The following is a 12,070-nucleotide window of genomic DNA, read 5'->3' as shown; positions in this document are numbered from 1 at the left end:
CTGCTGGGGCCCTGGGGTGCCCCCAACACCCAGGACGCCCACATGTGAGTGGGCGCCCTCCACACTCCCCGCAGACCGGGAGACTGAGCCGGAGGTCGCCGCGCTCACCCGGCTCCTTCCCAGCCTGGTGCCACAGTGCCCGCCGGGCAGGCAGCTGGCTGGTCCCATGCCCTCGCCTCAGCCGCACAGGGGGCGGGCCCCTCAGGGACTCCAGCACATTGTCAAAGCTGTCAAACAATTTCCCTGCCAGGTTTTTACAAGAATCCAAGGCCTCTGTGCCAGATGCCAAACGCCCTCTCAAGACAATACCTCTGGGGCCTGCGGGCCGTCCCGCTCCTGGGCCTTATATAGGCAAAAGCCGGGGATCCCGCTCCTACCCTGGCTGCCTGGCCTGACCCTGGGATCTCCCTTCTCAAATTCTCCATCCTCGGCCGGGGCGGCGGGGAGGCCTGGAGAGCTCGGGCCTGCTCAGAGCCTCGGGTGTCCCGCCGGCCGGCAGCCCGAGTGGCCCGGCCAGCGCCGGCTCTTACCAAATAAGGCCGCGGCAGCTGCGCCTGGCCAGGCTCAAACTCCGGCTGCTGGGCGGGCGGCCCCGGCCTGCCTGCTCCTCTCCTCCCCCGCTGCTCTGCACCCCGCCAGCGGACCTGCCAGCTGCGCTTCTTGGGGCTGGAAAGAGAACCCCAGTTCTTCAGGGTCCCCCTGGAGAGGAATGTCCCTTTAGAGCCCTTAGAATGTTCCGTTCAGAACCTTGAGAGAAGGCGAGGGGGAGACACACTCCGGGGGCTCCCGGGCAGGGACCTGCCCCCACCCCAACAAACCACCCGGAACACACTGGGCATGGCGCCGGGCAGGGGCAGGCCCATGCGGGGGCGCCCTGGGACTGGCCATGGCTCAGGAGCCACAGCGGGCATGGAGCTGACACGTGTGCCTGTCTTGGTTCCGGCAGGCAATGTCACTTCTTGCAGCCTCAGTTTTGCCATCCTTAAAATGGGTGTGACGGAAGCCCTGTGTCCGGGCGGCAGTGGGATTCCCGGGCAGGAGTGTGAGGAGGGATCTGCAGGCGGCTGCTGGGGACTCGGGTCCCTTTCTTCATGGAGATGGGGGAGGCGAGGCTCTCCCTCTGTCCCTGACCCCTCCCCAGCTCTGCCTGCCCTCCCGCTGTCTCAGGGGCCCTGGGGGGTCCCAAGGGCCCCGGAGACTCTCCCTGGGGCGTCACCTCCGACTCTAGCCCTGGGGGCACACACTGCGAGTGCAGCCCTGCTGTTCCAGAAAGTTCTCTGTGGTCTCCAGAAACCACCCACACAGAAGCTGGGGACTCGCAGCTGTTCTGTTGGAGCCGCGGGGATTCCGCTCAGAACCTTCCGGACGCCCGCCCCATGTGACAACTGCTCCGTCTGGGTGGGGACGGGCTTGGCTTGGTCGCCGGAGTCTCCCGGAGCTGGGGCAGCGCTGGCACGGGAGCCGTGGGTGACCTTGCCTCGGGTGACCTGCCGCGGGGCCAGCGCAGTCTGAGCTGGGAGCTGGCGTTCCTCCGCGCCTCGCCGGGCGGGGACGTTCCCACCGAGACTCGGAGCGCTCAAAGGGAAGCCCAGCCATTCTCGCCCACCCACTTCTGACGCAGGAACAAGGCCTGCTCTGAGTGGGGTGGCGTGGGGGTCCCTCACTTTTCTTGCACAAACCCAACGCATCTTCTTTTGCAGTTTCTCCTTATTTATTTATTTATTTATTTTTGAGACACAGTCTCACTCTGTCGCCCAGGCTAGAGTGCCGTGGCGTCAGCCTAGCTCACAGCAACCTCAGACTTCTGAGCTCAAGCGATCCTCCTGCCTCAGCCTCCCGAGTAGCTGGGACTACAGGCATGCGCCACCATGCCCGGCTAATTCTAACTAATATTTTTAGTTGGCCAATTAATTTCTTTCAATTTTTAGTAGACACAGGGTCTCACTCTTGCTCAGGCTGGTCCCGAACTCCTGACCTTGAGCGATCCGCCCACCTCAGCCTCCCAGAGTGCTAGGATTACAGGCGCGAGCCACCGCGCCTGGCCCTGGTCTCTCCTTTTTTAAAGTGCAGAGAGAAGGAAGACGTTCTCAGAGACAACCAACTGGGGCACTTCTGAGCAGACTCCTACACGTGTTAAGTAAACGTGTCCTTTGAGTGAATTAACCAGTGGAGAGGCTCGTGGCGGATGCTAGCCGGTGCTAGATGCGCAGAACAGAGGAAAAACAGCTGAGGGTAAATTCTGCCTGAGTGCAATTAGAGCAGTTTTACAGGTGAAGGGGCCAAGGCTCAGAGAGGTTATGTGAGTTACCTAAGGCCACTCAGCAAGCGTGGGACAGGCTTTGGACTGTAAGGGTGCTGACTGGGGAAGCTGACTGGAAGAGAGGCGAGAATGGGGTGTCTGCCATTTGCCAGCAGACCTGGGTTCAAATCTTGCCTCTGGGACCTTGGGTGGGACCTTCCCACCCCACCCGCGAGCTTCCCTCCACCCCCAGGGCGGTGCTCTGTCACATGCCAGCTGAGTGTCAGTTTCTCCTCTGTAAATGTGAGCAGCTGACGCTGGTCCCCCCCCCAGGCTGTCATGGAGGTGAAGGGGGCTGTGTCCCCGTCTGGCCCGATCCTTCCAGCCAGGCTCGGGGTAAACAGGGCAACGGCTGCACACGTGGGACTTGGCAGAACAGGTCCCTGGCTCCGGGATTCCATCGTCCTCAGCCTGGGGGGCCGGGCCACGGCACGCCATGGGGGGAGCAGAGAGGAGACTGGGGGGCGGGAAGGAGGGAGAGGGACCGGGGAGGAGGGAGGGGACCCTCCTCATCGTCAGCCTTCTTCTCCGGAGAAGAAATGAGGGTGTCAGGCACATGCGGGTTTTGGGGTGGCTCCACTCAGCAGAGCTCTCCCTCCCTGTCTGCTGGGCCCCTAAGACCACCCAGCGAGGCAGGGTCCCCCTGTGACAGGTGAGGAAACTGAGGCTCAAGGAGAGATGTCACTCGCCTTAGATCACAGAGTTCGTGGGGCGACCCCGGGCAGTCTGGAGTCTTCCAGAGGCAACGAGAGGAGAGGGGAGGCGGGAGGGGGCCGGGGGAGGACGGCGGCAAGAGAGCCGGGGAGGGGGCAGTGGAGGTGGCCTCTGGGGCTGTCGGACCTTGTCGTCCCCCAGGGAAAGCCTGGCTGTCCCCATGCTTCTCGGAGGGGCTTTTGCTCCCAGGGCAGGTCCTCTGGGGCCGGCGCAGAAGGCTCCCGGGCATGTGGCAGTTGTTATTTTTCCCTGACGAGGTGGCCCCACCTTGGGGCGGCGAGCTCCTCTCGAGCCAGGGACCTGGCATTCTTGGCAGCCGGCGGAGGCTATTTTTAAACCCCACAGCTGGTTTGTGTCGCAGCTGCTGATAGGTACGCGCAGAAACGTCGGGTCCTGCCAACATTCTGAGCAAACGGTGCAGATGAGCAAACGGTGCAGATGAGCGGGGAGGATTCTGGTCAAAGTGGAGGCCGGGGGACCTGTGGCTGCAGGCGGTGCTCTGTCCCCACCGGACCCCAGCTGGGGAGGACAGGAGGCCGCGGGCGGCAGACAGCAGCGTGACGCTGGTTCCCCAGAACACGGAGAGGAGCGGGGACCGTTAGCAGGCCTGGGTTCTGTCCCGCCTGGCTCCCTTCTGGGGGGGCAGAACACAGAGTTGAGAGCGTGTTTCCTGGAGTCCCACCAACCCGGGCGTGAGTCCCGACGCAGCCTTTAGCCGTCCTGTGGCTGCAGGTGTAGCGGTTAGCTATTGCTGCATAGCAAAGCGTCCCCAAACGTAGTTGTTTAGAACCACGTGATTCTGTGAGTCGGCAACTCGGCCTGAACCATCCGCTGGACGGTTCTGGCCTGAGCTGGGGTCCCTCCCGCAGCTGTGGTTGCTGCGGGGTGGGCTGGATGGAGGCTGTTTCTGACCGTCCTCTACGGTGGTGGGGACAACTGGTCTCTCATTCTCTGGCCGACTTGTTCTCCTGCTGGGGACAGGGCTCCGAGAGAGAAGCACGCAGGGCTGTTTGGTGTAGTGGGTCTGACACGCCACTGCTTCCAGCTGTCCTGTTGGCCAGAGCAAGTCACGAGACCAACCCAGATTCAAGAATTTGGAAGCAAACTCCACCTCTTAGCAGGAGGAGCTGCAAGGCCACTTTACAAAGGGCTGTGGACACAGGCAGGGATGAACAGCTGGGGTCATTTAAAAGTATCGGTGCACCACACCGGGTGCCCACGTCCCTGCCTAACCCTCAGTGTCCTCATTTGTGGCACGAGAACAACACGGCTGTTTGACAACTAAGTAAGGTGAGATGTGCAAGGTTAGAGTCTGGTGCAGTGTAAGCACTTAAAAGCTACCGTCTAAAACGAGGACCTAGAGTTGCAAGAAACCCGCCAGGACCAGGAGCCTTTTGGTAAATATTTCTCCTACCCCCTGCTTGAGTGGAAGAAACAGAAAGTCCCCGTTAGGCAGGACTGAAGTTTGTCAGGCTCGCGGACTCACCAGCTGCCGTCTGTCTGTCCTCCGGGCCACTGGGGTGTCTTCACTCTTTCATTCAGCAACAGCAAGCACCCGCTACAAGGCAGGTGCCACGTTGGGTGTGGGGGTACAGTGGTGACGAAAGACAGTGCCGTCCCGGCCCTCACGGAGCCAGCAGCTTTCATGACAGCAGCACATGCCATTTCAGGTCTGCGTCCTGTAACCAGGAAAAAGTCAGGCTCGATAAGTAGGCATCAGTTTATTTTTGTTACTATCCCCATAATTGTGAACGGCGCCTTATCCCGCTAGGCGGAGTGGGAACCCTGACCTCAGCCTCAATATTCCGGCTCCTAAAAATCCCATTCGAGCCTCATTAATAGTTCCATCCAGCGGTTGCTAAACACCAGGCTTGGGGCAGGTTGTTATGTGACATCGGCATTTTATCCTCAGAGCAATCCCACGGAAGTGGTCGGGGAGCCCAGGAGGCGAGGAGGGTGAGCCACGTGTCCCGGGGCGTGGAGCGCAGTCTTGAGCCCAGGTGTGCTGGGACAGGGCGGTAGGTGGGGGCCCAGGGTCTCCTCCAAGGGCCCGGCCTCTCCTCCAGGTGGGGCTTACCCCGTGGTTTCTGCCCCCGCTGCAGGCCCTGAGTCCGAGGGTGGTTCCCTCTGCACCGGGGGTGGGGGGGTGGCGAAGTGGGGGTGTCTCATCCTCAGCAGAAATGTCGGACGTGGCCACTGAGGATCGATGAAATCTTCCGGGACGCCGAGTGCAGCTCTAAGCGCGCACGTCGGAAAGCTGGGTGTTGCCTTGACATTTAATTTGGTGCGAACTGTCCGGCATCGGCCAGTAAACCTGCCCGCTCTGCTAGGCCTGGCCAGCCGCTGTCAGCAGCGCTGGCTCATGTGAGCAGCAACCTCTCGTGGTGACCTCCCCGCTGTGACCTGTTCACACACGCCCACAACCGTGCACACTCACTCACCCACGCCCACAACCGTGCACACTCACCCACGCACGCCCACAGATGGGCTCACACGCACGCTTTTCCCGCGTGCCCCGTTTGCAATTTCACGCAGGCCCTCGCCCGCACGCCCCGCTCTGGCACGCCCACCCTCACCGCCAAGCTGCACCGAGGAGGAGCCAGGGGACAGGAGCCCCGTTTTCACCTGCTCGGCCCCCAGGTCTCTGTGTGACCCCAGCGTGTTCCTTGCCGTCTCTGGGCCTCAGGCTCTTGACGACAATGACAACAGTGAGCACTTGCGGACGGAGCTGCAGGCACTATCGTACCTGAGACCCACAGCAGGTTGGCAGATGAGGAAACTGAGGCTCAGACAGGGGACTTGTGGGGGTGACAGCCTGCCCAAGGTCACCCCCACAAGTAAGCAGGAGCCCCCGCGTCTGAACCTTGCTCTGGCCTGACTGCAGAGCTCCCCGCCCAGCTGCTTTGACGAGGGACAGAGGCCGTCGGCCCGCTGCACGGGGGAGGGACGGTGACACGTGAGACTCGGTGCAGGGCGTCCGGCACTCAGCTTCCTTCCTCCCTGCCTGCGCCGGGGCCCGTCCTGCCTCAGGGCCCTGGCACCTTCTGCTCCTCCTGCGTCCGTCCGCCTTTGCCAGATTCCTGCCCGTCCATCCGTGGGTCTCACCTCAAATGCGTTTCTTCCGGGAGCCCCTCTGCCCCCGAGCTAGACCGTGCTCTCCTTGTGCACACGCATCGCATGTTTTCTGTTTGCTCATGACACGCGGCCCCGAACGCAGTGGCCCGAACCAACACCCGTCTGCGAGGGAGTCCGCGCGGCCTCAGCCCACTCGCCCCGGGTCTCCCGGAGCCCGAGCCGGTGCCGGTGAACGTGCCCCTTCCCGCTCACCCGGGCGTTGCCGTCTCCGAGGGCCGCGTGCTCGCTCTGCAGTGCTCGCTCCCGCTTTGCAGGGTTCCCGTGACGACGCTGGCGCTCGCACCGTCCCGGGCAGTCTCCCCGTCCAAGGGCGGCCGATTGGCAGGCCTGATCCTGCCCGGCCAGGTAGCCTGACGTCCTCGCGGCTTCTGGGGTTGGGGGCGGCATCCTCGGGGGCCGCTATTCTGCCCACCCCACCCATCGTTGTGTTGTTTCCCGTCACATGAACTTACCGAATTTGCCGCTACATAATCCTTGATGAGATGACTGTTTTCTGTCTGCTGCCTCTCATGCCCATCACCTCCACGGCTGGGCCGGGGGACGGGGGACACGGGGCCTGACGCACAGGAGGCACCGGGCATGAATAAGTCTCCTGAGCAGACAGCAGGGGTGGGGGTCGAACCTGTACCTCCTCCGTGTTGTTATTTATCAACAAACGGGGTTGGACGCTCAGTTTCTCCCCTGCCCCCTGCAAGCGTGTACACTTGCACAGGTCGCAAGCGGCACAACTCCGGGCGCCGCCAACACCTCAGTCACTGTGATCCTCGCAGCTGGGCGGGGCCCAGCCTTCAGGCCCGTGGGCTGAAGTCCTGCTCCCGCCCCCAGCGGGCTTGGAACCGGAGTCTGTGCTCAACTTTGGCTGCCCTTGGGCTCATCCCGAGGGCTTGAAGACATCCCGGCGCCGGGCCGTGCTCCGGACCGGCTGTCCCGGAATCCGCAGGGCGGTGCTGGCACCCCGTGACCCAGAGGTGCAGCGCCAGCCTCCCTCCGCCGAGACCCCGAGCGGGGATCCCGTGACGGGGCGGGGCCGCCCGGGGCCCTGCCAGGCCCAGCAGCTGCTGGCGACACTCACACCTTGCCCTGCCGCGTGTCTGCAGGGCGCACTGGCCGGCTCTCCCGTGCCCTGTGCAGACAGGCCGCTGCGCCGGGCAGCCCCCTCGTGGACTTGGGGTGCGTCTGCTGTGACGAGCCAACAGCTGGCTGGAGCGTGGTGGCCCTGTCCAGCGAGAGGGCCGGCACCTCTCTGGGGCCGTGACCGGCTGTGGGGGCCGGGAGAGGGAACGTGGGGCCGCGGCGCGCAGTCCCTGCCCACGAGTCCCTGGCTGCTGCGGCCCGGGCTCTCCCGGGCTCCGGTCACTGTGGGGGCACGTTCGTGGGGCTGTCGGCGCCCTCGCCTCTCGGCCTCTGCCCTCGCCAGGGCTGTGCCAGCCGTGGAGGGGTCGGGGTCTCCCTCAGCGCAGTCCTGGGGCGGCATCACGCTGGTGGCCGGGCCAGATGGGGACAACCTATGCCCGCCCTGCACCGAGACAGAGGTGGGGTGTTGGTGGAAGGCCTTGTCACCGCGCACAGCGGTCACATGAGCCGGCACTGGCGGGCCTGTTCTCAGCCTGGACGCGCCTGAGGTCATCCAGCATCACGGCAGCCTTGCGAGCCAGGTCAACGTGTGCTGTGCCCATCTTGCAGACAGGAACAGCAAGGCACGCAGAGGCCGGGTGACAAGCCGTGGGGGCGCTGTCGGCGCTGGGACGTGGTGACCCCCACGGGGCCCAGTCCTGCACCTCACTGAGGTGGGTCGGCTGAGCCTCGCTGTTGCCGGGGCTGCGAGGGGGGACGCCGCGGCCCTGCAGCAGAGGTCACGGGCACTTCCCCTGCGCAGGAGCTGGAACTTCAGGAAGCACGTCCTTGTCTGCTCCTGCAAGGCTGCGCGCAGCGCTGCGAGCAGTTGGGGTGGGCGACCCTTGGTCACTGGCTTGCTGCCTTGGCCTCCCCACCCACTCCCCTCCCCCACTGCTCCCCACCGTTCCCCTCCCCTTCCCCACCCCTCCCCCTCCCCCACCCCCTTCCCACCGCTCCCCCACCCCCTTCCCACCGCTCCCCCACCCGCTCCCCCACCCCCTTCCCACCGCTCCCCCACCCGCTCCCCCACCCACTCCCCCAGCATCGGCTGCGTCCTCCTTCGCCAGGGCCGGGCCGGGGCACAGCCAGAGCACACGGCCACGGCCCTCCTGCGGTTCCAGGCCCAGAGGGGGCTGGTGACGAACCCACAAGCACATGGCGCCCAAGCCCCCACGGGACCACCGCAGCGGGTGGTCAGGGCACAGGACTCTGCCTTGGTGAAGCCAGTGCAAAGGCCCTGGGGCATGGACGGCAGCAGGGTAGTCTGAGTGGCTGTCGTGAACCAGGGCAGGGTGGGGGTGAGGCTGGAGATGGCTGTCGTGGGGGAGGGCTGGCCGGGTGAGGCTGGGCCCTGCATCCTGTGAGGACTCTGGATTTGACTTGGAGTGAGATGGGGACGAGAGGGCGCGTCACCGAGCTCTGCCTTGCGTTAGGAAGACTGGGCACCCGCCTTTGACGCTGATGAGCCTCCTTTTCGGGGCAGGGTCCTACAGGGCCGTGCTCGCCCTCTGGAGTGCTGGTCCTGTTTCCTCCCCTCATTCTTCCCTGGCTGATTTGGAGTCATCATTCAGTTATCAACTTGTCACCACCTCCAGGAAGCCTTCCAAGATTGTTCTTCCCTCCCACCCCCAGACTTGGGCTTGTCCCCCTGTTATAAGTTCTCGTAGTTCCAATGCTTCTTCATCATTGCACATAATCAAAAGCCGTTCAGATAATTACTTCCATAGTTTGTCAATAGTGTGTCTCTTGTCCCAGGATACATGGACCTTGCCTGTCTTGTCTGCCACGGGCCCCGCACCTATGACAGGGCGCTGGCATCCACGGGTGGAGGGACGGCCACGTTCGGTGTGACTTAATCCTGTCTCTGGGTGCAGCTACTGACCGAGCCTGGCCCCTGACCACTGGTGCCAAGGGTAGACTGAGCCGGTCAGACTCCCCCAGGAGCTCGAATTCTGAACCCCCAAGAGCACGAGGCAGACAGGAGGAGGTTCCGGGGGCAGAGGGAGGCCGGCGCGGCCACACCAGCCGGCACCCTTGCCGCTCCCCAAGCACGCCAGGCACGGCCCCACCCCAGGCCCTTTGCACTGCCCGGAATGCCCTTCCCCGGTGGCTGCAAGGCTCGAAGCCTCACCAACTTGGTCTTTGCTCTAATGTCGTCTTCTCAGTGAGACGCTCGCCGGCCACCTCCCCCATCCTAGTTGCCATTGCCCCGCACACCTGCCTTTCTCCCCGCAGCCTGCGTCCCCCTCGCCGACGCCTCCTCTGCCGTTGTGGTCGGCTTTCCTCGCTGGAGTGTAGGGACACCGCTCTAGGACACAGGAGCGAGGCCGTGGAGTCGGAGCCGCAGGCTCAAATCCCAGCTCTGCCGCTGCTCGTGGGCGCGACCCAGTGCGGGCCGTCTCGCGGAGCGGGCTTCCAATGCGGCGCGTTGGCCAGGCTGGAGGGCGCCATCCCGCTGAGTCCAGTCGGTGGCGGGGCTCTGTCGGCTCCCCAGCGCTCGCCCTTCATCCAGAAGGGAACGTCGTCGCGCTCCCGGAGGGGGGGCTCTGCGCCCGCGCGTCCCGGAGGCGCCGCGGGTTTCAGTCGGAGTCTCTCCGGGCCAGCCGTTGCTCTCCGCCCTGATTCTGCACAGACCGAGGCCTCCCGGGTGTCGCGTGTGGCAGCCGGCCACGCTCCCGGGGACAGGGGCGGCTCCGTGGGCCTCCCGTGGCCGCCTGTGACCCACCAGAAGCGGCTCGGCGGGCGCCGCAGCGCTCCGGTCTCCGCCCGCAGACGCCCCAGCCCCTTGTCGTCCCACTTCACAGAGCAGGAAACCGAGGCTCACGGGGAGAGGGGACGCCCCAGCCGCGGCGGGCGAGTGGGGGCCCGGACCTCCAACCCGGCGGAGGAGGGTGCACGCAAGCGCCAGGGCACCGCGCCAGCACGATGACAGCCACAACAGCAACGACGGAAACAGCAAAGCCCCGTGCCGGGCGCTCGCCCCGTGCCGGGCGCTGCTCCAGGTGCTCGGCAGGGACCGGCCAGACCGCCGCGAGATGGCTGCGCTCCCAACTCCGTCTGTGAACGAGGAAACCGAGGCTGGCAAGCAGTCGCACCGGCATGGGCGCCCAGGCGGCCCGCGAGCTCAGTGCCAGCGCGCTGTCACTGGAGGAGAAGGGCGGTGGACCCGGCTATGCGGGCGGCCAGCCCTCCCAGCCTCCGGCGGACGGTGATACGCCAGCTTCTACGGTCCATGACAAATCGGCAAAAACTCGGAGGCCTAAACAACCCCCGCTTGTCACCTTGCGGCTTCCGAGGGCCTCTGCTCAGGTCTGGCGGGGCTGCCGGCAGGGCTCGGCTGGGCTGTGTTCTCATCTGGTGGCTCGGCGGGGACAACCCACTTCCAAGCCTCCGGGACTCGTTTCCTTGCAGCTCCGCGGTGTCACTGCACTGGGGTCCCTGTGCCTTGTTCCAAGGGCCTGTCCCCCCCCCCCCGTGCCGGCTGAAGGCGTCCACGGACACCCAGGCGCGGCTCAGGCAGGAGCCCCCCAGCGTGCATGCCGGCTGCAGGGGCAGAGGGGTCAGGCAGGGCTGCCCCCAGCATGCATCTCGGCTGCAGGGACAGAGGGGTCAGGCAGGGCCCTCCCTCAGCATGCATGCCGGCTGCAGGGGCAAGGGGTCAGGCAGGGCCCCCCCAGCATGCATGCCAGCTGCAGGGGCAAGGGGTCAGTCAGGGCCCCCCCCCAGCATGCATCCCGGCTGCAGGGACAGAGGGGTCAGGCAGGGCCCTCCCTCAGCATGCATGCCGGCTGCAGGGGCAAGGGGTCAGGCAGGGCCCCCCCAGCGTGCATGCTGGCTGCAGGGGCAGAGAGGTCAGGCATGGCCCCCCCTCAGCATGCATGCTGGCTGCAGGGGCAAGGGGTCAGGCAGGGGCCCCCCCAGCGTGCATGCCGGCTGCAAGGGCAGAGGGCTCAGGCAGAGGCCCCCCAGCGTGCATGCCGGCTGCAGGGGCAGAGGGCTCAGGCAGGGGCCCCCCAGCGTGCATCCCAGCTGCAGGGGCAGAGGGGTCCCCAGGCTGTCCCGGGAACACCCCCCGAGCCGCAGTGCCCTGCCGCGCTGGCCCCTCGCAGCGTCGCTGGGAGAGTCGAGTGCACACGGTGCCCACCCGCTGCCCAGAGTGGCGTGGACGTCCCCTGCCTGTGGGCTCATTTTCTCCCAGGACCGCAGGGGACAGAGAAGTGCCGTTTGTGGCCTTGGGCGGAGTATTGGCAGCTCGCTGGCTTCTGGCCACCGATTGTCTTATCTCCTGTGGCTGCCTGCTGACAGTCGGACTTCTCCCAGGGCCCTTCCTGCTACCCCTCCAGACACCGGTGTGGGCCGCTCCGACCTCTAGATCCATTCGCACTCTGACAAAAGGGGTCCCCGGGGGAGGATGGGGGAACCAGGCTGCCGGGCAAAGGCAGCGCGTCCGGACTGCCCTCTCTGAAGGCAGAGAGGCCCCAGGGCTAGGCTGGCGTCACAGGCATGTGACCTGTTAGTCACACAGAGCCCCTGCTTGGTGTAACACCCTGCTGTCACTGTCTCGAAATTATTAATACTTTTGAGCAGGGGCTTTGCGTTTCATTTTGCACTGGGTTTTCCGACTTCTGTGCCTGGTCCCAGACCTGCTCTGCCCCCACCACGGGAAAAGCACTTTGCTTCCCAGACACGCCGGGAATGACCGGGAATGCCTGTTCCCTCCCGAGAGGGCGGTCCATTCGTTCTGGTTCAGAACCTCCCCCGTCCCCCCGCCGGAGCCGCCCTCAAACCTGTCTCGGGGCTTTGCCT

Source organism: Microcebus murinus, chromosome 16, assembly GCF_040939455.1.
Source record: "Microcebus murinus isolate Inina chromosome 16, M.murinus_Inina_mat1.0, whole genome shotgun sequence".
Classification (NCBI taxonomy): domain Eukaryota; kingdom Metazoa; phylum Chordata; class Mammalia; order Primates; family Cheirogaleidae; genus Microcebus; species Microcebus murinus.
This window is presented reverse-complemented; position numbering follows the sequence as displayed.